Genomic DNA, 24,796 nt, shown 5'->3' with positions numbered 1-24,796 from the left:
TCACCCCATCACAAGCAACAACAAGCCCATCAGCAGAACTGTCTTGATTTTGATGCCGCAGCATTCCTCATGTTCACAACAGTTAGTTGACAAGAACTCAGTCCTGGTCGTCTATCCTCCTCCTCCACTCATCCTATCCATTTCCCGTAATGCTGATGCCTGGATTCTGCACAATGAAGAAACTTACGTTGAGTCCCCTAAAGAGGGACTGGAAGTAGTGAGTCCTCATTTAAATACATTTTGCTAAGTGTGATTTTTTTTCCCCGATTTGCATTTTTGGCTGTTTGGGGGTGTCAACTGTCAAACTTGTTTGCGCTTGGGTTTACGGGTCTTGGCTGGGCCATTGCTGGCAAGGTCTATTAAGGGATGAAATTGGCCAGTTGTGGCCCTGCTGCAGAACGCTTTAGGACTCTGTGAATTCCAGGTGGAGCCAGCCCTCAAACACAAATTACAGGTAAGATAAGCGTTTGGATGGGAGGTAGTATAATGGAGTGTTCGGAGAGGCGAGAGATTGACAGTGGTACTAGTAGTAAAGTTCTAGGGCTCTTGAATTAACAAACTCTGTGACAGGCATTTACTTTGGAAAACATTTGGCCTATTGCACGTGAACGTTTAGGCGTTATTATTGCTCGCTTGCCTGTCTTAGGGGTGCTGTCTGTGGGGCTTCTAGGTTTTTGTGGTGTGTGAGCACCGCTGCCACATTTCTAATGTTGATTGCTTTTGTTTTACAGAAAATCCACGCCGGGAAACTCCAGTTGTGGCCCTGCTGCAGAACGCTTTAGGACTCTGTGAATTCCAGGTGGAGCCAGCCCTCAAACACAAATTACAGGTAAGATAAGCGTTTGGATGGGTGGTAGTATAATGGAGTGTTCGGAGAGGCGAGAGAGTGACAGTGGTACTAGTAGTAAAGTCCTAGGGCTCTTGAATTAACAAACTCTGTGACAGGCATTTACTTTGGAAAACATTTGGCCTATTGCACGTGAACGTTTAGGCGTTATTATTGCTCGCTTGCCTGTCTTAGGGGTTCTGTCTGTGGGGCTTCTAGGTTTTTGTGGTGTGTGAGCACCGCTGCCACATTTCTAATGTTGATTGCTTTTGTTTTGCAGAAAATCCACGCCGGGAAACTCCAGTTGTGGCCCTGCTGCAGAACGCTTTAGGACTCTGTGAATTCCAGGTGGAGCCAGCCCTCAAACACAAATTACAGGTAAGATAAGCGTTTGGATGGGAGGTAGTATAATGGAGTGTTCGGAGAGGCGAGAGAGTGACAGTGGTACTAGTAGTAAAGTCCTAGGGCTCTTGAATTAACAAACTCTGCGACAGGCATTTACTTTGGAAAACATTTGGCCTATTGCACGTGAACCAACACGATGACAGTGTTCAGTTAAATGAACTTACTGCAAAACCACCACCCACCAAGCTCAAAAGTAGTAAAAAAATAGGTATGCTCAGATAAAGTTTGAAAAAGTATATTTATATCCCTAACAAAATAATCTCCCGCAAGACCCTCCCTAACCCCAACAAATAAATAGTCCTTCAAAAGTCCCCAAAAAACCCAACTCCCAATTCCCACCCCCCAAAAGTCTCTAAAAAAGGGGCAAGGGACACTCTAGGGATGCAAGGTGTTGAGTTTGGCCTCCAGGGCATCATGCCTTAGGGCCAGGGCATCATACTTCTCCTGGAGGGTGGCGTGATCTAAGCGGAGGCCCTCCACCACATTCGGATACTCGTTCCATTTCTGGACCTCCGCCTCTAGGTCGGACACTCTGCGGAGTGCACGGCGCAAGCGAGCCTTAACAGTACTGTGAGGTGCAGCCTTTGCTGCTCGGCGGTGGCGTCTTCCAGCACGGCTCCGGTTCGCTGGAGCACTGCGCTTACCGGCAGAACATGGATCACGGAGGAGGATGTAGATGTTAGATTTGATGCACTGGAGTGCGTGTCGTCCCCCTCCAGTTTCACCAGCCGCCGATATTCGGCAACAGTTGCTTCCAGCCTCCGTTGCCGGGCCAGTACAGCCAGCATACTCCTCGTCGGTTTTGAGGTTTTAGTATTGCCAACTATATGAAGAAAAAAAGACATAATATGTAACCAATGCTCTTTAAGAATATGATTAACACAAAATAATTCAGCAGGAAGTTGTGTCACAGTACAACTAGCAACTAGCCAGCGCAGTACAAAACTATTCAGGCCAGTATCATGGGCGTCCGCAGGGAGGGGCAAGGGGGGGCGCTTGAATCACCATTTCCCTTCCCACAACTCACTTGTATCCTTGGTTTGATGCTCTTTCATATGAAAGGGATCTGGCAGAAGCCCAGGCGATATGTCTGTTTCCCTCTCTCTCTCTCTCTCTGTCTCCCTCTTTATGTCTCCCTGTGTCTCCCTCTACCTCGCTGTCTCTCTCTCTCTGTCTCCCTCCCTCACCCTCCCTCTGGCTCCCTCCCTCTCTCTCTCTCCTTCTGTCTTCCTCTCTCTCTCTGTCTCCGCCTCTATCTGTCTGTCGGTCCCAGCCTGCTGTAATTACCATATTGTAATTTGTCACTGGGCCACCACTGGATACACATCATATCCTATCTAAGAGTCAGATAGTACCATGATCCAGCTTACCTGTACTCGCCACCGCCACTGTCTCCTTCCTCACAGTCTGTACTTCTTGGTCCGACTCCTCTAGCGCCGCCTCCTCCCCAGAGTGATCCTCGGACTCAGAGTCAATGATCACCCCCACATCCGAGCTGGCCCCGCCACCAGATGTTCCACCTACAAAGTAGATTTAAGAATGTTAGATTACACCACTCACTAGTATTTGGTCTATGAATGAAAAAATGTGAAAACAACAGAAAAATAATTGACTGTCTACTCTAGTCTAAAGAAAAAATGTCCCTCCTTCCAGGGAAGGCTGTTGTCTTGCTTCACTTTTTTGTCACAATTGTTGAATGCTTGCTTAATTTTAACACACACCATTTTTCTCTGAACAGACAGAAACTGGACTTCTAAGGACAAGAGCAACATCAACTTCAAACCAGGTGAAAGCTCGGCTCGACCACAAGAAATGTGTTCCATTACTCATCAACTCAGCACCAAGCACTTTTCCATTTCCAACTAACTTTATTTTAATATATGTGTTTACTTAAACTTTTAATAAAGCTTTTAAACTTGAATAGACTCTGTGGTTTTTGGTCCTCCAGACTAGAGTGACTGAGCGAAAAGTTTTGCAATTTTTGCAAGGAGAAGTCCGTGCCGCTGACACTACCAGGTTTATACAGTGTGCCAAACACGCCACTCTGAAATATTATTACTCTGGTCTTTGGTGTCTATAGTTCGGTTTGTGGAGAATTGTCCCTGCAACAGTAGGATTATTGATTTTGCTCCTATCTAAACACTATTTCGAAACAATTAAATTAGGAACGCTTGGACAACAATAGGTCCTCTATATTTAAATGAAAACTTACTGGGGCCAGCAAAGGAGCACTCGCCGCCCTGGCCTGCATCCTCCTCCTTTGGAGCCACTGCATCCGATTTTTCGGTCCGCTTGCCCCTGGGCGGACCTGACGTACAACATGAAAGAATGAACAGAAACATTGATGATTGCTGTTTGTCGATGTCCTTGTCAACCAAATCAAACATTTAGAAAGAACAAGAACCAACTATTTCATCCAAAATGAGGGCTACAAAGGAAGGACTTTCAAAAAGGGGGTGGTGATGGACAGAGTATCTGAGTTAATCAGTACACTCCTACCCAGTCAACAGATCAGGGCTTGATCCATCACCGTTTTTTAGCTCACTGCACCATCCCAGTTCAGAACCTGGCTATATGCAAATTAGTCTGTCCCTGGCCCAGTGCATCATGGGAACAGGGCAGACCAAACTACCAAGCCAATTCTTCACTGGAAAGGAAACAAGCTTCCGGGGACCGGTTTCTGGCATTACAGCCGTCTTCGGCCCGGCTTGCTTGAATCCTGATGGTGCAATGAGCAAGGGACTCATGTCTGAGCATACCCTTCCACACTCATGGTGGCCAAAATAATTTCAAAAAGGGGGTGGTGATGGACAGAGTATCTGAGTTAATCAGTACACTCCTACCCAGTCAACAGATCAGGGCTTGATCCATCACCGTTTTTTAGCTCACTGCACCATCCCAGTTCAGAACCTGGCTATATGCAAATTAGTCTGTCCCTGGCCCAGTGCATCATGGGAACAGGGCAGACCAAACTACCAAGCCAATTCTTCACTGGAAAGGAAACAAGCTTCCGGGGACCGGTTTCTGGCATTACAGCCGTCTTCGGCCCGGCTTGCTTGAATCCTGATGGTGCAATGAGCAAGGGACTCATGTCTGAGCATACCCTTCCACACTCATGGTGGCCAAAATAATTTCAAAAAGGGGGTGGTGATGGACAGAGTATCTGAGTTAATCAGTACACTCCTACCCAGTCAACAGATCAGGGCTTGATCCATCACCATTTTTTAGCTCACTGCACCATCCCAGTTCAGAACCTGGCCATATGCAAATTAGTCTGTCCCTGGCCCAGTGCATCATGGGAACAGGGCAGACCAAACTACCAAGCCAATTCTTCACTGGAAAGGAAACAAGCTTCCGGGGACCGGTTTCTGGCATTACAGCCGTCTTCGGCCCGGCTTGCTTGAATCCTGATGGTGCAATGAGCAAGGGACTCATGTCTGAGCATACCCTTCCACACTCATGGTGGCCAAAATAATTTCAAAAAGGGGGTGGTGATGGACAGAGTATCTGAGTTTATCAGTACACTCCTACCCAGTCAACAGATCAGGGCTTGATCCATCACCGTTTTTTAGCTCACTGCACCATCCCAGTTCAGAACCTGGCCATATGCAAATTAGTCTGTCCCTGGCCCAGTGCATCATGGGAACAGGGCAGACCAAACTACCAAGCCAATTCTTCACTGGAAAGGAAACAAGCTTCCGGGGACCGGTTTCTGGCATTACAGCCGTCTTCGGCCCGGCTTGCTTGAATCCTGATGGTGCAATGAGCAAGGGACTCATGTCTGAGCATACCCTTCCACACTCATGGTGGCCAAAATAATTTCAAAAAGGGGGTGGTGATGGACAGAGTATCTGAGTTAATCAGTACACTCCTACCCAGTCAACAGATCAGGGCTTGATCCATCACCGTTTTTTAGCTCACTGCACCATCCCAGTTCAGAACCTGGCCATATGCAAATTAGTCTGTCCCTGGCCCAGTGCATCATGGGAACAGGGCAGACCAAACTACCAAGCCAATTCTTCACTGGAAAGGAAACAAGCTTCCGGGGACCGGTTTCTGGCATTACAGCCGTCTTCGGCCCGGCTTGCTTGAATCCTGATGGTGCAATGAGCAAGGGACTCATGTCTGAGCATACCCTTCCACACTCATGGTGGCCAAAATAATTTCAAAAAGGGGGTGGTGATGGACAGAGTATCTGAGTTAGTCAGTACACTCCTACCCAGTCAACAGATCAGGGCTTGATCCATCACCGTTTTTTAGCTCACTGCACCATCCCAGTTCAGAACCTGGCCATATGCAAATGAGTCTGTCCCTGGCCCAGTGCATCATGGGAACAGGGCAGACCAAACTACCAAGCCAATTCTTCACTGGAAAGGAAACAAGCTTCCGGGGACCGGTTTCTGGCATTAGTTCTGAGCTGGGATGGTGCAGTGAGCTAAAAAACGGTGATGGATCAAGCCCTGATCTTTGGACTGGGTAAGAGTGGTCTGCTTAATTCAGGCACTCTGTTCATCACCACCCCCTTTTCTGAATCATTTTGTCCACCATAAGCGTGGAAGGGTATACTCAGATGTGAGTCCCTTGCTCATTGCACCATCAGGATTCAAGCGAACCGGGCCGACGAGGCTGAAATGCCAGAAACCGGTCCCCGGTAGCTTGTCTCCTTCCCAGTATAAGAATTGGCTTGGTAGTTTGGTTTGCCCTGTTCCCATCATGCACTGGGACAGGAACAGACTAATTTGCATATAGCCAAGTTCTGAGCTGGGATGGTGCAGTGAGCTAAAAAACGGTGATGGATCAAGCCCTGATCTTTGGACTGGGTAAGAGTGGTCTGCTTAATTCAGGCACTCTGTTCATCACCACCCCCTTTTCTGAATCATTTTGTCCACCATAAGCGTGGAAGGGTATACTCAGATGTGAGTCCCTTGCTCATTGCACCATCAGGATTCAAGCGAACCGGGCCGACGAGGCTGAAATGCCAGAAACCGGTCCCCGGTAGCTTGTTTCCTTCCCAGTATAAGAATTGGCTTGGTAGTTTGGTTTGCCCTGTTCCCATCATGCACTGGGACAGGAACAGACTAATTTGCATATAGCCAAGTTCTGAGCTGGGATGGTGCAGTGAGCTAAAAAACGGTGATGGATCAAGCCCTGATCTATGGACTGGGTAAGAGTGGTCTGCTTAATTCAGGCACTCTGTTCATCACCACCCCCTTTTCTGAATCATTTTGTCCACCATAAGCGTGGAAGGGTATACTCAGATGTGAGTCCCTTGCTCATTGCACCATCAGGATTCAAGCGAACCGGGCCGACGAGGCTGAAATGCCAGAAACCGGTCCCCGGTAGCTTGTTTCCTTCCCAGTATAAGAATTGGCTTGGTAGTTTGGTTTGCCCTGTTCCCATCATGCACTGGGACAGGAACAGACTAATTTGCATATAGCCAAGTTCTGAGCTGGGATGGTGCAGTGAGCTAAAAAACGGTGATGGATCAAGCCCTGATCTTTGGACTGGGTAAGAGTGGTCTGCTTAATTCAGGCACTCTGTTCATCACCACCCCCTTTTCTGAATCATTTTGTCCACCATAAGCGTGGAAGGGTATACTCAGATGTGAGTCCCTTGCTCATTGCACCATCAGGATTCAAGCGAACCGGGCCGACGAGGCTGAAATGCCAGAAACCGGTCCCCGGTAGCTTGTTTCCTTCCCAGTATAAGAATTGGCTTGGTAGTTTGGTTTGCCCTGTTCCCATCATGCACTGGGACAGGAACAGACTAATTTGCATATAGCCAAGTTCTGAGCTGGGATGGTGCAGTGAGCTAAAAAACGGTGATGGATCAAGCCCTGATCTTTGGACTGGGTAAGAGTGGTCTGCTTAATTCAGGCACTCTGTTCATCACCACCCCCTTTTCTGAATCATTTTGTCCACCATAAGCGTGGAAGGGTATACTCAGATGTGAGTCCCTTGCTCATTGCACCATCAGGATTCAAGCGAACCGGGCCGACGAGGCTGAAATGCCAGAAACCGGTCCCCGGTAGCTTGTTTCCTTCCCAGTATAAGAATTGGCTTGGTAGTTTGGTTTGCCCTGTTCCCATCATGCACTGGGACAGGAACAGACTAATTTGCATATAGCCAAGTTCTGAGCTGGGATGGTGCAGTGAGCTAAAAAACGGTGATGGATCAAGCCCTGATCTTTGGACTGGGTAAGAGTGGTCTGCTTAATTCAGGCACTCTGTTCATCACCACCCCCTTTTCTGAATCATTTTGTCCACCATAAGCGTGGAAGGGTATACTCAGATGTGAGTCCCTTGCTCATTGCACCATCAGGATTCAAGCGAACCGGGCCGACGAGGCTGAAATGCCAGAAACCGGTCCCCGGTAGCTTGTTTCCTTCCCAGTATAAGAATTGGCTTGGTAGTTTGGTTTGCCCTGTTCCCATCATGCACTGGGACAGGAACAGACTAATTTGCATATAGCCAAGTTCTGAGCTGGGATGGTGCAGTGAGCTAAAAAACGTTGATGGATCAAGCCCTGATCTTTGGACTGGGTAAGAGTGGTCTGCTTAATTCAGGCACTCTGTTCATCACCACCCCCTTTTCTGAATCATTTTGTCCACCATAAGCGTGGAAGGGTATACTCAGATGTGAGTCCCTTGCTCATTGCACCATCAGGATTCAAGCGAACCGGGCCGACGAGGCTGAAATGCCAGAAACCAGTCCCCGGTAGCTTGTTTCCTTCCCAGTATAAGAATTGGCTTGGTAGTTTGGTTTGCCCTGTTCCCATCATGCACTGGGACAGGAACAGACTAATTTGCATATAGCCAAGTTCTGAGCTGGGATGGTGCAGTGAGCTAAAAAACGGTGATGGATCAAGCCCTGATCTTTGGACTGGGTAAGAGTGGTCTGCTTAATTCAGGCACTCTGTTCATCACCACCCCCTTTTCTGAATCATTTTGTCCACCATAAGCGTGGAAGGGTATACTCAGATGTGAGTCCCTTGCTCATTGCACCATCAGGATTCAAGCGAACCGGGCCGACGAGGCTGAAATGCCAGAAACCGGTCCCCGGTAGCTTGTTTCCTTCCCAGTATAAGAATTGGCTTGGTAGTTTGGTTTGCCCTGTTCCCATCATGCACTGGGACAGGAACAGACTAATTTGCATATAGCCAAGTTCTGAGCTGGGATGGTGCAGTGAGCTAAAAAACGGTGATGGATCAAGCCCTGATCTTTGGACTGGGTAAGAGTGGTCTGCTTAATTCAGGCACTCTGTTCATCACCACCCCCTTTTCTGAATCATTTTGTCCACCATAAGCGTGGAAGGGTATACTCAGATGTGAGTCCCTTGCTCATTGCACCATCAGGATTCAAGCGAACCGGGCCGACGAGGCTGAAATGCCAGAAACCGGTCCCCGGTAGCTTGTTTCCTTCCCAGTATAAGAATTGGCTTGGTAGTTTGGTTTGCCCTGTTCCCATCATGCACTGGGACAGGAACAGACTAATTTGCATATAGCCAAGTTCTGAGCTGGGATGGTGCAGTGAGCTAAAAAACGGTGATGGATCAAGCCCTGATCTTTGGACTGGGTAAGAGTGGTCTGCTTAATTCAGGCACTCTGTTCATCACCACCCCCTTTACAAAGGAAGGACTGCACCTGAGCCTCTACTCTAGGGGCAGATTTACAAGCCCCTTGCAGCTCTTTTGCTCCATTCTTGCCTCAATTTTGTGACGCAGCGCCACAACAAGAGAGGCGCCATGGTGTGGCGTATATTAACAACGTGACGCATATGGGAGATGCATCCCATTCTAAAGCCCTGCGCCATTAGGGAGCGTTCCAGCGCAAGGGAGGGCGTTCCTGCGCAGGAACGCATGCTAAAAGTGGCTATGGGGAATATATAAAATTTCAATCAGTCATTTAGGACAATGATGCGTCACTGAAACCCTGCGCCTGCATGAAGCAGACTTACGGCTTGACGCAGCATTGCTGGAGCTGCGCCATCGTTGCAATGCAACTCCATCAATGAGCCGCCTTTACGGCACCGATGCGTAACGCTTCGGTGACGTTTTGGGACCATGGTGTGCCGCATTGTAAATACGGCGCACCATGGGTGGTGCTGGCGTGCCGCACACTTTGCAGGGATGCGCAGGTAATTGCTAATCTGACACTTAGGGGCATACTTACGAGTTCTGAGCTGGACACCTCCAGATGTGCACCAGAAAAAATGCGTAACGCAAAACTAACCTTGCGTCACGGCAGATGCGCCCCTATTACAATGCCGCAAACCCTGGCGCAAGGGTAGGCAGATGCGTGACGCATCTCGTGACGAAAGAGGGGCGCATCTCTAGAGTCGCGTCACGGGCGCGATGCAACTATAGCAATGCTCAGGGCTGCCCAATACTCAACATACCGCATCAGTCCTTACGCCTGCTTCAAGCAAGCAGGCATAAAGAATTGACATAGCAGCGTCGCGGAAGTGCCTGCGTTAAATCTTGTAGATTTCACGCAGGCACTTTTGCGAGGCGCACAGGTGCCTGACCGCCACCCCCCCCTTGCGTGGGAACGCACCCATTGTGGCGCAGGCCCAGGCCTTAACGTGGCGCATCTCCTTAGATGGATCACGTTGTACATGACTCGCAGGGATGCGCCACGTTTACGTCGCTGTGGCAGCGTAAACGTGGAACAAGGGGCTTGTAAATCTGCCCCTTTGTGTCTAGCATTACGCAGTTCTGTAAAATACACTCATACATTACTCAGCCCAATGAAATGAACACAAAATAGAAAACAAATAAGCAGTGGCACCGCCACAGAGAAGGAGAACAGTGCACCTGAAATGCACAGAAGATTTTGAAATATTAATTTACCTCTCTTATCAATGTAATCAGCAGCATTATTGCTCTTTGTAAAAAAATTAAAGCAAACATTTGCAATATAACACAGTCACACAGAGCAGGAGAAAAAACAGAGTAGTGAGTGATGAAAAAATTGCTACTACTACTCACCAAGCCCGGGGACCTCCACTCCCAGCACGTCTAGCAGGTCACGCTCTCGGTCCAGGATATCGGTCCAGCGGTGGGTGACTTGATTGTAGGTGCGCTGGACCCCCGTGATCTTAAAAAGGGCCCGGCACACCTGCCCCCACCGCTTCCGTCGCTCCTGGCTGTTGGTGTAACCAGCAGCGATTCTGCCGCCTGCCGCGATGGTCCTGGGGAGACGGCGCCGCACATAAAAAACAAGTGCGCCCACCTCCTCAGGGCTGAAGATCTCCCGGGCACCACCATTTCCGCCCTCAAGCGACCACACGGGAGCCGGGCACGGGCTGCGGTGCCCGTCTTGGGCAGCTTGACAGCTGTCTTGACCATGTTCTGGGCAGGTGTTAGCAGTAAAGAAGAGACAAAATGAAAAAGAATAAGAGTAGGGAAGAAGGAAATAAAAGTTTAAAAAAGTTGTTGAAAAGTAAACAAAAGTAGCCTAAAACACAAAAATATAGATCTAGAAAAATAGAGGGATAGAAAATAAGTTAAATAGATCAAAAAAATATTAAAACAAGCAAAGGATGGCAGAGATATACAGAGGATAGAAACACCATACCCAGACACATAGGAATGAATGAAAAACAAGATGGCGGCCCGATCACGTGCGCGTAAGTAAGTTCGCACGCGATTTCTCTCGCGAACTCGTGCGAACTTGCATTCGCAAGGCGCTCATTGCGCGAGATTACACATAGCGGGCGGAAACGGAAATACGTCACGCAAACAAAATGGCGGCGCCCATACTCAACCTTGGGGTAACTCGCACGAGTTCGCGGCTTCCACGGTCGAGTTCGCACGACGCCGCGCCTCGCGAATAGGGTGAAATTACCGAAAAACGAGTTTTGCAAAAGCAAAACCAACGAGCAGGTGCAAAAGTTCGAGCTCATCATTTGTAACCATTTACCTGTAGTGCTTCCTGAAGGGGCCCTCCAGAATCCGGTTGCCTACTTGCAACTATTGTGTGACCCTGCTCTGACAGTCACAGAATAGTTACAACTATGCCATTGCATCCTGTTATTGCAACAAAAAGGAAAGGGAGCAGACAAGCAGGTGCCAGCCTTCATTAATGTCAGTTGGGGCAGGGCAGGTGTTGTTGTTTGCAAAACTTAGTGCAGGTGTGCTTGGCTTTGCCACAATAATGTACACTCACTAGTCAATCAGAGGGTGCTGTGAGCCTGTGATGACACCGAGGGTGGCATGGGTGTGCCAGCCAGAGGGTGGCATGTGTGAACCAGAGTGCCAGTGTTGACAGAGGATGGCAGTGCTTTGCTTTGCCCCAATAATGTACACTGGTGAACCAGAGGGTGCTGTGATGACACAGAGGGTGACATGGGTGAGCCAGAGGGTGGCATGGGTGACCAAAGAGAGTGCCAGTGGTGACAGAGGGTGGCAGTGATGAAGAAAGCCTTGCAAACAGGCTGGGCACGTAGAAACAACAAGTTCGCAAAACTGGCGACCCGACAAGTAAGTTCGCAATTTGCGAAATTGTACAAAACCCTCGCGAACTTGCAGAAACCCGTGCGAACACACACCCCCCCCAAAAATCCGCAAATCCGCGAGAATTCGCGGATTTTGCGAATTTTCGCAATCCGCAAATACGCAAATCCGCAAATTCGCGGATTGCGAATCCGCAAATTCCGCCCATGCTTAGAGAATATGCCCCACAAAGTTCTTAAACAAGCAAAAGTAGGGTCTAACAAAAGGCAAAACATCTGGCTTGGATTTGCTGAAAAGGCAGGTTTCCTACACAGACTATTTAATTTTTTTCCTACCAGAGTGGAGGTTAAAGTCTCAGAGGTAGCTGTTGTTGCTTGAGGTAAAGGAAGAATCACTGGTAAACTTGAGCAACTGTACCACCAGCATGTTACACTCCTAGGGTTGTAAATGATATGAAGCTTCATTAGGTAAACGTCAATTAATTTTTTTGTCAATGAGAGGTGGAACAAGCATGGAACTGGCCATGAATGTGTATCCTTTCACACCTAATGCTGTTTTCATGGATGACTGCTGCCCCCTACTCCATGTTTTGTATTTTTTGTTATCTAGGAGGATGATGCTCTATTCTGATGTACAAGTATGTCTATCACCAGCTTGGTTGATTTAATCATTCAGCCTCAGTAGGGAAGACAATGGCCTAGATTATTAGAAGTAATTGGGTCTGCAATAGCAATGCTACGTTTCACTGCTGACCTACATTTATGCAGGATGCACGTAAAGGTGACTTGTGTATTGCTGTTTGAAGAGTTGGGAGTGATTTTATTTTAATAAGGTTATCAAAGTGGAGATTCTTTGGCTCGGGTTGATCTGTTCTTTTTCTGTAGTTTTTAATAAGTGGGATGGTCTGAACTTCCTAAGATATGTTTGATACTGATTCATAGTCTTCTTCGATGTTGCTCTTAGAAATATTTTATTTGATTCTCTTGGGTCTATAGTCTTGAATCAAACTGTGAGTTTGAGTGGGCTATCTATGTGGTGGATGGCGAGTTTATTACTAATAGTATTAACTTGAGATTTCAAATTGTTGTTTCTGTGTATAACATCATTTTGGAGCAGTGACACTTTATGGATTAGTAAGTTGAATTTTGTGGATAAGGTGTTGATGTTAATGGAGGAACTGGACCTGAGCTTCATGGGTCTGTCATAGCACTCCTCTTAGCTTTATGATCCTAATCCTTCTTATGGTTGAAGTACAATTGCCATCATTTTTGGTTTTGTTGTTACTGCTAACTTGACTCCTCAATGCTGTGAGGAAGAGATAACCCATGGGAGCAATCAAAGTTTTATGGAGGAAAAGTCCTAGGGTGAATAATAGAAGCTAGATGTCTGAAACTTTGTTAGTTTTAGTATCAACTGGATGGATAATTCTGGTTTAGTTAAAGATAGGTTTTGAGTCAGTCAATGCTGTTGTCTGAGGACATTTTTAGGTATAGTTGAGTGCTGTCTAGAGAAAGTTGTAACATGACAGTTTTTTTACTACAAAAACTGTAATAATGGCAAGAAAAGATAACTGATATGTCAATACTAAGCGTTCCTATGTTTGTCATATAAATTTGAAGACCCACTTGCCATTGAGCATTGATTCAAGATATTCTACATAGTGATTAAAGAAGATGGGGAGAGGAGGGATTCCTAATGTTCTGTTGTAGTTCCTGTTTATATGAGCTGGTGGCGGTTAATGAGAAAGGAGGTGAACTATTCCAGTGCTGCATCAGAGAAGGCTATGCAAATATCCAGGATGTGAATCAATATTCAATGGTCAACTGTGTAAAGAGCTACAGAGAGGCTGAGCAGGATCGTGAGGCAAAGACATTTACTTTTATTGGAAGAAGGGTGTCGTTGATTATTTGGAGAGAAACTGCCTTGATGCTGCAGCATGGTTGTGAATCCCTTGTGTAAATATTGCCATGTCTACTGCAGGAAATACGTATTTTAAACACTTTTGTAATTGCATAGTCTACTCTGATTGGGTTGTGCCAGGCACCCTCTCCCATTGACCAATGATTTTTGTTCTCCAAAAATGAGTGTGCGTGTGTGTGTGACCTTCACTGTAGTCTGCAAACATTATCTGACATTACAAAATGGTAAACAGAGCAAAACGTTAATCTTCAAACTGCCAATCAAATTTCAAATACATTTAAAAAATGTGAAGTCCATTTATGGCCATTACTTTGAGTGCATTAACATCAAAATATACAATAATTTGCTTTTGAAAACTACAAAAAAGTTGGCAAACAGAATTAAATGAAATTTGGAAACCCACACAGAAGAACTTAGGTGGTCTGTAGATAATAAAAATGCAGTGTTGTTTCTCTGGAGATCACCCAAAAAACTCCCTGTGGGAGTTTGAACAGAGAAATCATGTATTAAAAGCCAAATTATGAGGGATGCAATAAGTGCACCTCCATTCTTATTGTTAGACTTATTAGTCCTTACAAAAAGCATGCATCATTTTGATGAAGACTTAGTGGCAATTTGATAAATCTGAAAGAAACTTCCCTTAAGAAAATGTGTTTCACTTTCAGCTCCTAAACATTTCATGCAAATGGGAGTTAAAAGTTATAGATAAAAATAGGTTGTATACATATATTTGCATATGTATGGGGTTTTTACTTTATTGAAAGTCATAAATGCAAAGTTGTTATTGCTACTCTAATTTAAGTATGTGCCTGTTGGAAATTCTGCCCTTCCAGCAGGATCACCCCAGGTTTGTGTCTTCATTTGCTGAACCTAATTTTTTGGCCATAAGACTATTTCCCCTTTATTCCTGCTAACCAGTGGTAAAGTGTTAGTTCTCTCTCTTTTAAACCCGGCAACACTGGCATATACCTAATTGCAACATATAATTAACTCTGTTCCTTGGATATGGTAATGCAGGTACCCACGGCCAGTAACTTAAAAGCTACTAGTGGGCCACAACACTCATTGTGCCACCCACTAAAGAAGCAGTGTAAAACATGCCTCCTGCCATGCCAAAGCAGCCAGGTAGGCAGTTTTAAAACTGCCATTTCGACCTGGCAAATCAAAACTTTTGATGGACACAAGCCTTCCTTTTTTAATACTTACTTGAGGCTTTTCCATAGTCTGAAAACCCCTGAGAAGACACAAGCTGTTGTTTCGCGCTGACTCTGCATGTATACACAGCCTACAATGCCCCAATCTAGATTCTTAACTCATGTCAAGGATAGAACTGGGCTGGAAGTAGCGCAGGGGAGAAAAATGGAAGAGGCATAGCTTAATCAAAAAATGAGATAATCGGATTTTACATTTTAACAAACTTGCAACACAGTTTTTCACTGCAGCAAGGCTGGTTCTCCCATAGGTTAACACAGCGTTAGACTATTACTTTTAACATGGGTCAAATTCACTTTGGGAGTATCTAGAAAGATTGTTCAAGGACTCATTTGAATAGTAATTTAGCATCTAACTCAGTGGTATAGTCAGATTTTATATTACTATTTTACAAATGTCACTTTTAGAAAGTTCTCATTTTCCTACTGAGGCCAAAAGGCTATCCTGCAAGTGGCCAGTTGTCAAATGGCCCCTGATGTCTTCCCTGTGGTAAGATGTTTAGTTATCCCAGACATATTTACAACAAGGGGTGGTGAGGGACAGAGTCTCTGAATTAAGCAGAATACTCTCACCCAGTCAAAAGATCAGGGCTAGATCCAACACCGTTTTTTAGCTCATTGCACCATCCCAGTTTCAGAACCTGGCTGTATGCAAATTAGTCTGTTCCTGTCCCAGTGCATGATGGGAACAGGGCAAACCAAACTACAAAAGCCAATTCTTACACTGGGAAGGAAACAAGCTTCCGGGGACCGGTTTCTGGCATTACAGCCGTCTTCGGCCCGGCTTGCTTGAATCCTGATGGTGCAATGAGCAAGGGACTCATGTCTGAGTATACCCTTCCACGCTTAGGGTGGACAAAAATATTTACAACAAGGGGTGGTGAGGGACAGAGTCTCTGAATTAAGCAGAATACTCTCACCCAGTCAAAAGATCAGGGCTAGATCCAACACCGTTTTTTAGCTCATTGCACCATCCCAGTTTCAGAACCTGGCTGTATGCAAATTAGTCTGTTCCTGTCCCAGTGCATGATGGGAACAGGGCAAACCAAACTACAAAAGCCAATTCTTACACTGGGAAGGAAACAAGCTTCCGGGGACCGGTTTCTGGCATTACAGCCGTCTTCGGCCCGGCTTGCTTGAATCCTGATGGTGCAATGAGCAAGGGACTCATGTCTGAGTATACCCTTCCACGCTTAGGGTGGACACAAATATTTACAACAAGGGGTGGTGAGGGACAGAGTCTCTGAATTAAGCAGAATACTCTCACCCAGTCAAAAGATCAGGGCTAGATCCAACACCGTTTTTTAGCTCATTGCACCATCCCAGTTTCAGAACCTGGCTGTATGCAAATTAGTCTGTTCCTGTCCCAGTGCATGATGGGAACAGGGCAAACCAAACTACAAAAGCCAATTCTTACACTGGGAAGGAAACAAGCTTCCGGGGACCGGTTTCTGGCATTACAGCCGTCTTCGGCCCGGCTTGCTTGAATCCTGATGGTGCAATGAGCAAGGGACTCATGTCTGAGTATACCCTTCCACGCTTAGGGTGGACAAAAATGTTTACAACAAGGGGTGGTGAGGGACAGAGTCTCTGAATTAAGCAGAATACTCTCACCCAGTCAAAAGATCAGGGCTAGATCCAACACCGTTTTTTAGCTCATTGCACCATCCCAGTTTCAGAACCTGGCTGTATGCAAATTAGTCTGTTCCTGTCCCAGTGCATGATGGGAACAGGGCAAACCAAACTACAAAAGCCAATTCTTACACTGGGAAGGAAACAAGCTTCCGGGGACCGGTTTCTGGCATTACAGCCGTCTTCGGCCCGGCTTGCTTGAATCCTGATGGTGCAATGAGCAAGGGACTCATGTCTGAGTATACCCTTCCACGCTTAGGGTGGACAAAAATATTTACAACAAGGGGTGGTGAGGGACAGAGTCTCTGAATTAAGCAGAATACTCTCACCCAGTCAAAAGATCAGGGCTAGATCCAACACCGTTTTTTAGCTCATTGCACCATCCCAGTTTCAGAACCTGGCTGTATGCAAATTAGTCTGTTCCTGTCCCAGTGCATGATGGGAACAGGGCAAACCAAACTACAAAAGCCAATTCTTACACTGGGAAGGAAACAAGCTTCCGGGGACCGGTTTCTGGCATTACAGCCGTCTTCGGCCCGGCTTGCTTGAATCCTGATGGTGCAATGAGCAAGGGACTCATGTCTGAGTATACCCTTCCACGCTTAGGGTGGACAAAAATGTTTACAACAAGGGGTGGTGAGGGACAGAGTCTCTGAATTAAGCAGAATACTCTCACCCAGTCAAAAGATCAGGGCTAGATCCAACACCGTTTTTTAGCTCATTGCACCATCCCAGTTTCAGAACCTGGCTGTATGCAAATTAGTCTGTTCCTGTCCCAGTGCATGATGGGAACAGGGCAAACCAAACTACAAAAGCCAATTCTTACACTGGGAAGGAAACAAGCTTCGGGGACCGGTTTCTGGCATTACAGCCGTCTTCGGCCCGGCTTGCTTGAATCCTGATGGTGCAATGAGCAAGGGACTCATGTCTGAGTATACCCTTCCACGCTTAGGGTGGACAAAAATAATTACAACAAGGGGTGGTGAGGGACAGAGTCTCTGAATTAAGCAGAATACTCTCACCCAGTCAAAAGATCAGGGCTAGATCCAACACCGTTTTTTAGCTCATTGCACCATCCCAGTTTCAGAACCTGGCTGTATGCAAATTAGTCTGTTCCTGTCCCAGTGCATGATGGGAACAGGGCAAACCAAACTACAAAAGCCAATTCTTACACTGGGAAGGAAACAAGCTTCCGGGGACCGGTTTCTGGCATTACAGCCGTCTTCGGCCCGGCTTGCTTGAATCCTGATGGTGCAATGAGCAAGGGACTCATGTCTGAGTATACCCTTCCACGCTTAGGGAAGCACAGACAGCACACATAGGGCCTTGGGAGTGGGAAGCGACATGGGGCCCTGTGCCCAGCCCCTTCTGAGCTTCAAATGAATGTGGTGGAGGAGACTAATCCTGCCTCTCCTTCATCTCTATAATCGGACAGACACAAAAAACAATGAGAGAAGAGAAACTGATGGGAACTGCTTTAGGGAGTGGTTAAAGACTTGCCTTCCACCCATAGGCCGGCACTGGGCATAAAAGTGGACATCTCCTCAGAACACTTCTAGCCATGTGGAGATTCAAACGAAGGGATGTCCTGCTGTCTTAAGGACCTGAAATTTGACTGGTCCTGCATGCCTTGGACTCTGCATCCAGAAAAGGTGACTGACATCCTGTTTTAGCGACAGGGGCACTACAAGCTTCCAGAGGCTTCCAGAGGCCTCTTACCCATAACTTCCCAACTTGACCCGCATTGGAACCTGTTGCTGACCACTGTTGGATTGAGTCCTAAACCCCAAGTCGTGCCCCCTAGATCCTGGACCCTTAATAGGTGTTAGAGTCTACTCCTACTACCCACAATACAACAGCCAGGACTTAGAATCTTTTTATGACAACTTTCTGCTTGAAGAACCAGAAGAGACCAGGATTGCTGTCAAAGCTGCAGTCATCAATGTTGAATCACCCTTTGGCCTAAGCATTCTGGTGTGCCTCGCTGAAGGAGATCCGACTACCAGAATTCCAGAAATGTTTCTAAGTGCAAACGTAGCGGACGGTACTAGAGACAAGCAGCAAACCATCAGCATCAAGGCCTTTCTAGGCAAAGACATTGGACTTCACCTGCTCAAAGCTTTCCTGCATTTGTCAGTGACTGCACTGGGACCTCACTCTTCATCAACTGCTGTCATCAAGCACCGCTTCAAACCCAATTTGTCCTGCCAATATCTCATCAACAATCACTGTTTCTCCATAAAGTTTTCTAAGTCTAAAGGTATATTTTCCACCTGGTTGAACCTGGTTCCTGTATCAGATATGCAATCCATGAAGGCAGGCCTTAAGTTATGACTTTGAACTGGTTTAGTTACTGCAGATGACCGTGGTTGGGACTTTGTGCTTTTTGGTGCTATTTTTTATGCAAAGTTTAAAAAATCATATCTCTGGTTCTACTCATTGGATGTGCGTTGTTGGGGTGTCATTTTACTTACTACAATTTACTCTATTTTTCAATAATGATTTGGATTTTTTTCTTGTGTTCTGTTTTCACCTTAATGCTGTTTAAGTCCCGCATAAATATTTTACGCATTTGTTCTACGTTAAGCCTGACTGCTTTTCTGCGAAGCTACTAAAGGGTTAAGCACAGGTTTATTTAGTGATTGAGGTGGATCCTCACTCCCTATACTAATACTCCAATTTTCTCATAGGGCCTTTATATTAAATGTAAAATTATATGTTAAAGGATGCTAAGGTTAACTACCCTCAAAATCACAAAATTCATCAGTTAAAATACCAAACATTGTAAATACAACTAATGTATGGTCTTGGGGGATTTACGATTGGTGTCTTACCTAAGCAATACATTTTAAGACTTTTTGGACCAAAGTTCATGTCCCTTTATCCAAAATGTTTAGAAACTTTTAAGAAATTTGCAATGGTTTACCTTAATTTCATTTTTCTAATTCACACTATTTATTTTACCTATTTCAATTTAACAGCAAATCAAGGTCAGAAACTAATAATCACTTCAATACTTTTTACATGGAGAAAGAAGTGTTTTAAACAATCATCATCATGTGCTGGCAATTTATTCCAAGCCTGAGCTATAACCTGTGCTGTATTATGCTCTAATTTTTTCTACTTTTATCATTTAGCAAGGTCGGGATTAAGCGAATCCTTGGTTCACCTGCATCACAGTGTAAAGAAAAAAGTTATGACAGTAACTGCCAATAAAACCAAAGTTGGGCTTTCTCATCCCTTTTGGTATTGGCCAAACGATTCACAAATAAAACTTCCTTTATATATGGTGGACACCATTTCTCATTACCCACGGTACATTGTGCGTTCAGTGAGATGAATTAGAACTTAAAGATGACATTTGTATTTTTACGTTGCATACAAGCAAGGTCCTTACATTCAATAGCAACATTTCATAAGCCACCGGAATCAGTTTTAAAGCCACCTTGCAAATATTTCTATATATAAAAAGAAAATTGATCATATAAGTCATCTACATACAAACATATTTACCAGAACATATATCTAAATGTAGAGAGAGTCTAGTTCAAAACATGGCTGTCCAGAAGTGGAGAGGGCATCTGCCATCAGGCTTCAAAACATATTAATATATAGAAAACAGGAATAGATCATTTACGATCCAAAAACAGATTGTGTGCAAATGGGGAACTATGCGCCCAAATTCTGAACAGGTTAATCATTCTCTTCACCAGCTGCAGTGGCATAACAAAACTTGAGCCCCCCCTGCAAAGTACATGGAGGGGGTCCCCAGGCTCCATCTCCAGTCTGAGATCTCATGCCAAGGGCCCGACACTTGTGCACAGTCCTGGAGGAAGCCCCCTGGAGCTTGGTGTCCACCCATACCACAGGGGCTTCCAGAGATATTGTTACGCTACTTGCCATCCACCCTCAAGGTGCCCCACTACCAACTGAGTATTCACGAGTACAATCAATAGCTCGTCTTACTACCTCTGCTGACAATCACTGCAATCCTTTGATGTTTACTATTCATTGTGTTAGCATTTTAATGATTTGTTGATGAATGTGAAACCAACAAGCCTTTTGTATTTGGTGACATTTTGTTCCCCCCTTTGGTGATAGCCGGCTGCAAGTGGGTTTGGACTATTTTTTTACTCCTTAACTTTAGCCTTATTACAACCCTCATGTGACTGATCTTTCAGAATTCTGATAAATAAACTTGAAGTGACCCATTCAATTTATTGAACACATTTGGTGGAAATTGATGCCTTAATGCTAAAGTAATAGGTGCATAAACACTGATAACAAAGCTATTTTGCATGTGTTTGTTTCCCCTACAGTTGGACATAGACTTTTTTACAACTGCCAAATCATGTATTTGATTAGCAAAAACTGGTTTTGCACTGCCAAGAGAATTTACTGAACCAAAGATTTTGTGTGAGTAAATCTACTCACAGTGACAAGGAGTGTGTAGAAGGGGACTTATCATGGCAGGCATGCCTTGTGAATGTGTGCAAAAGTTCAAACTTACACCTTAATTAATGTATGACCGCAAGCTCCTATCTGACCCATTACCACTCTGGAAAGCAGGGGCGGCTCCACCATGTGGGAGGAGGAGCGTCACCCCACCGCTTTTTTGCACTGCGTGAAGCAGAAATATAAAGTGATATTATAAATACCATGTAATGCTTCTGCTTCTTGCACTGTGAGAAAGCACAAAGGTTTGGTTGAGGGCGGGCGGGTGGGCGGTCCAGTTCTAGGGTAGGGGAGGAGTGGCTTGCCCAGCGTTGTGGCTGCTGATTGTTTGGTTCTCCCTCTGCATGCAGCCTACATGGAGAAAATCGCCTTCCAATAGACGCCTGGCTGGACGGCGTCCCGACCAATCACAACGCTGCGATTGCAGCGTTGTGATTGACTTAGGGGAGGGAGGCTGCCTGCGGCTACTTCCTGTTTCAGAGAAGACGTGGGACCGGGACGGCGAAGGTAAGTTAAAGATTATTTTATTTTTATTTGAAATTAAACCTCCCCCCGCAGAACCCCCTCCCCGTGCGACCCACCGCCTCCACCGCCTCCACCACCCCCACCCGCGAATCATGCCGGCCGCGACTGCTGGAAAGGTCACAGATTTTCTTTTGACATCAAGCAGCAATAAAATATTTAAATACTGAATGTAAGATGGCAGTGGTATATTCTAGCCAGCACCTCTGAAGCAGTTTGTATCAACAGTCAAATTCTTTTTATATACAAGGATATTCTCCAGCGTGCTCTATGTCTGACACCGTGCCATCCACAGTGTCACAATGTATCTAGGAGAACCCACCATACAACCAACATTTGTTGAGTTAGACAGAGCACAACCCACAAGTATGTTGTCACATTAACTTAAGTACATTACAGTGCACGTGACATATTAAATGTCACAACTCAGAAGATGTCCAATAAGAAAAAACGTCTTTAATTTTTAGATCTTCATCATAAGTTGACACATGGATAGATAGAAATTTGCAGCCGACACGTGTTTCATCTTGAGACGACTTCTTCAAGGCAAAAGAATTGTAAAGATGGTGTAGTCACTTCATGGCGTCTTTTAAGATTCTAAAAGTTGCTTGTTAACGGCAGGTAGGGCTTTCAATCTTGGTTCAAAAATGTATCAGTCAGTCTCCGATCCAAGTGAGCTGTATTAGTGTGTGTTTCCTGATCGAAGATAGTGGTTTCTTCCCCAATAAGATACTAATAATACTATATCATAGTGTTCAGATAACGTAGGAGCATCAGAAAACACGGGGAATGCCACTTGATATTGGCACTAAGAGACAGGCTCCCCGATAATTGTATTAGCTCATGGTAGGAACCCGCTTCGAGAAACGCCGCTGCCGAGCCTGTCTCTTAGTGCCAATATCAAGTGCCATTCCCCGTGCTTTTTAGAAGTAGAAGTATGGTTCATGTTGTTATAAGCCAATTCCATGGCCCTTGAAATATCAGACGATTTCTGTTCACCAGTAGACAGCATGCAATGTAAATATTGCTCAATAGTTTGATTTGTGCATTCAATTAATCCATCCGTTTGAGGATGGTAACTGGACCAAGTGCAAACTTCCATGTTCAATGATTTTCCAAGATGTTGCCAGAAAATGAGAAATAAATTGAGAATCCCGCTCACTACAGATGGAATCCCATGTAATCTAATGATTTCCTTCAGGAAGATTTGAGTCAATTCTATTGCAGAAGGTTATTTCTTTAGTGGTATAAAATGAGCTATTCGTGTGAAATTGTCTATGACAGTAAAATCGTAGGAAACCTGTCTTGGTGCGAGGGAGTTCTACAATAAAATCGAGGGAAGCAGTATGCCACGGTTGTGGCGGTAATGGGAGAGGTTTCAATAAACCACTAGGTGCATGGTGTACTGGTTTATTTTGTGTACATATGGCACAAGTGTTCACATATGTCTGAATATCATTGAGCATGGAAGGCCACAAAACTTTTGTTTAATTAACTGATACATCTCAATGACCCCAGGATGACCAGACAAGGGTGTATCATGATATGCTTGTATTATCCGATTTTGTATTGAAAAAGCAGGTACAAAAATATGGTCGTTCATACATAATAGATGATCTCTCCATTGCTACAACGGATATTTTCCTTGCCGTTCATGTTTTGGTTTTGTCTTTAGTTTTGTTTTTATGTCCAGTAGTACATCAGTATCAATAACTCCCACTTGAAAGCATTGTGTTGGTATTATTGGTTGTAATGTTTCTTCTTTTGCATGCATTTCATCACTTATTCTGATGCGCGATAAAGCATCTGCTTTGTTGTTATCTTTTCCTGGTCGATAAGTGATGATATAGTTATAATCATTAAAGAATAGAGTCCAGCATAATTGATGAGCAGAGAGAGCTTTAACACATCGTAAAGTTTGTAAATTTACGATTGTCTGTATAAATGGTAATAGGGTGTCGAGCACACAACAAGTAATATCGACACTCTTCAATGACAGCTTTTATAGCCAATAATTCCCCATCAGCAATAGCGTAATTCTGTTCAGCAGGGGACAGTTTTCTAGAGTAGTATGCTATGGAATGCATCTGACCAGTGTTTTTGTGTCTTTGAGATAAAATGCCTCCTATGGCAAATTGTGAGGCATCTGCTTTGACTAGAAAGGGCTGAGAAGGGTCCGGATGCATTAAGATAGGGGCCAATGTGAATTGTTTCTTTAAAGTGTGCAAGGCTTATTCTGCTTCAAGATTCCATTCAAATTTAGGTTTTTTTCATAGCAACTTGGTAATGGGAGTTGGCGAATCCTAAAAAACTTTGAATTTGCTTCACAGAGGAGGGACTTGGCCAGGAAATTATAGCTTGGATTTTCTTTGGGTCCATTTCGATTCCAGAAGGGCTAATGACATATCCCAAAAACTCTACTTTGGTGGCATGGGACATACTTTTCTTCTAATTTTACATATAAAGAATTTTGCAAAAGCTGTTGAAGAATGGCTTACTTGTTTTACATGTTCATCAATATTTTTCGAGTATATCAGCATATCATTGCTATACACAACACAACATATATCCTTGAAATCCCTCAATACCTCATTTATAAAAACAGAGTCCGAAGGGCATGACTTGGTACTCGTAGAGGCCAAATTTGGTACGGAATGCTGTTTTCCATTCATCGCCCTCACAGGCTCGTAAAAGTTGGTATGCTCCGCACAAATCCACTTTTGTATGAATGGTTGCATCTTTTATTTGGTCCAGTACTGTTGGTATTAAAGTTAAAGGATATCTATTTTTTATGGTCACATTGCTGATAGCACGTTAATCGATATACAAGTGTAATACCCCCCCTTTTTTTATATGAAAAAGAGGGGTCAATCAATCAATCCATCATTTAATTTGTAAAGCGCACTACTTACCCGTAAGGGTTTCAAGGCTGGGGGGGGGGGGTGGTGCTGCTGCTACTGGTCGAAGAGCCAGGTCTTGAGTTGTCTCCTGAAAGTCAGCAGGTCTTTGGTTTATCGTAGTTAGAGGGTGTTCCAGGTCTTGGTGGTGTAGTGGGAGAAGGACCTGCCTCCTGAAATAGTTCTGCGGATGCGAGAGACCATGGCCAGGGAGTGGTCAGCAGAGCGGAGCTTCCTGTTGGGTATGTAGAAGGAGAGTCGACTGTTGAGATCGGCTGGTCCGGTCTTGTGGAGTGCCTTGTGTGCATGGATCAGGAGTTTGAAGGAGATTCTCCTGTGGACAGGGAGCCAGTTCAGGTTCCTCAGGTGGGGGGTGATGTGGTTGCGGCATGGAACATCAAGGATCAGGCATGCAGAGGTGTTCTGGATTCTCTGCAGTCTGTTGATGAGCTTGGACGAGGTTCTGGCGTAGAGG

General features: G+C 45.2%; 1 long non-coding RNA gene across 1 annotated transcript; it reads left to right on the top strand.

The window, feature by feature from the left end:
- Positions 1-386: 386 nt before the first annotated feature.
- LOC144819463 (uncharacterized) lies at positions 387-3,152 on the top strand. Its single transcript, XR_013607385.1, has 4 exons — positions 387-454; positions 732-829; positions 1,107-1,204; positions 2,970-3,152. It is a non-coding gene; the product is annotated as an uncharacterized LOC144819463 (long non-coding RNA).
- The last annotated feature ends 21,644 nt before the right edge of the window (positions 3,153-24,796 follow it).

This window comes from Lissotriton helveticus, chromosome 2_1 (genome assembly GCF_964261635.1).
Source record: "Lissotriton helveticus chromosome 2_1, aLisHel1.1, whole genome shotgun sequence".
Lineage (NCBI taxonomy): Eukaryota > Metazoa > Chordata > Amphibia > Caudata > Salamandridae > Lissotriton > Lissotriton helveticus.
This window is presented reverse-complemented; position numbering and strand designations above follow the sequence as displayed.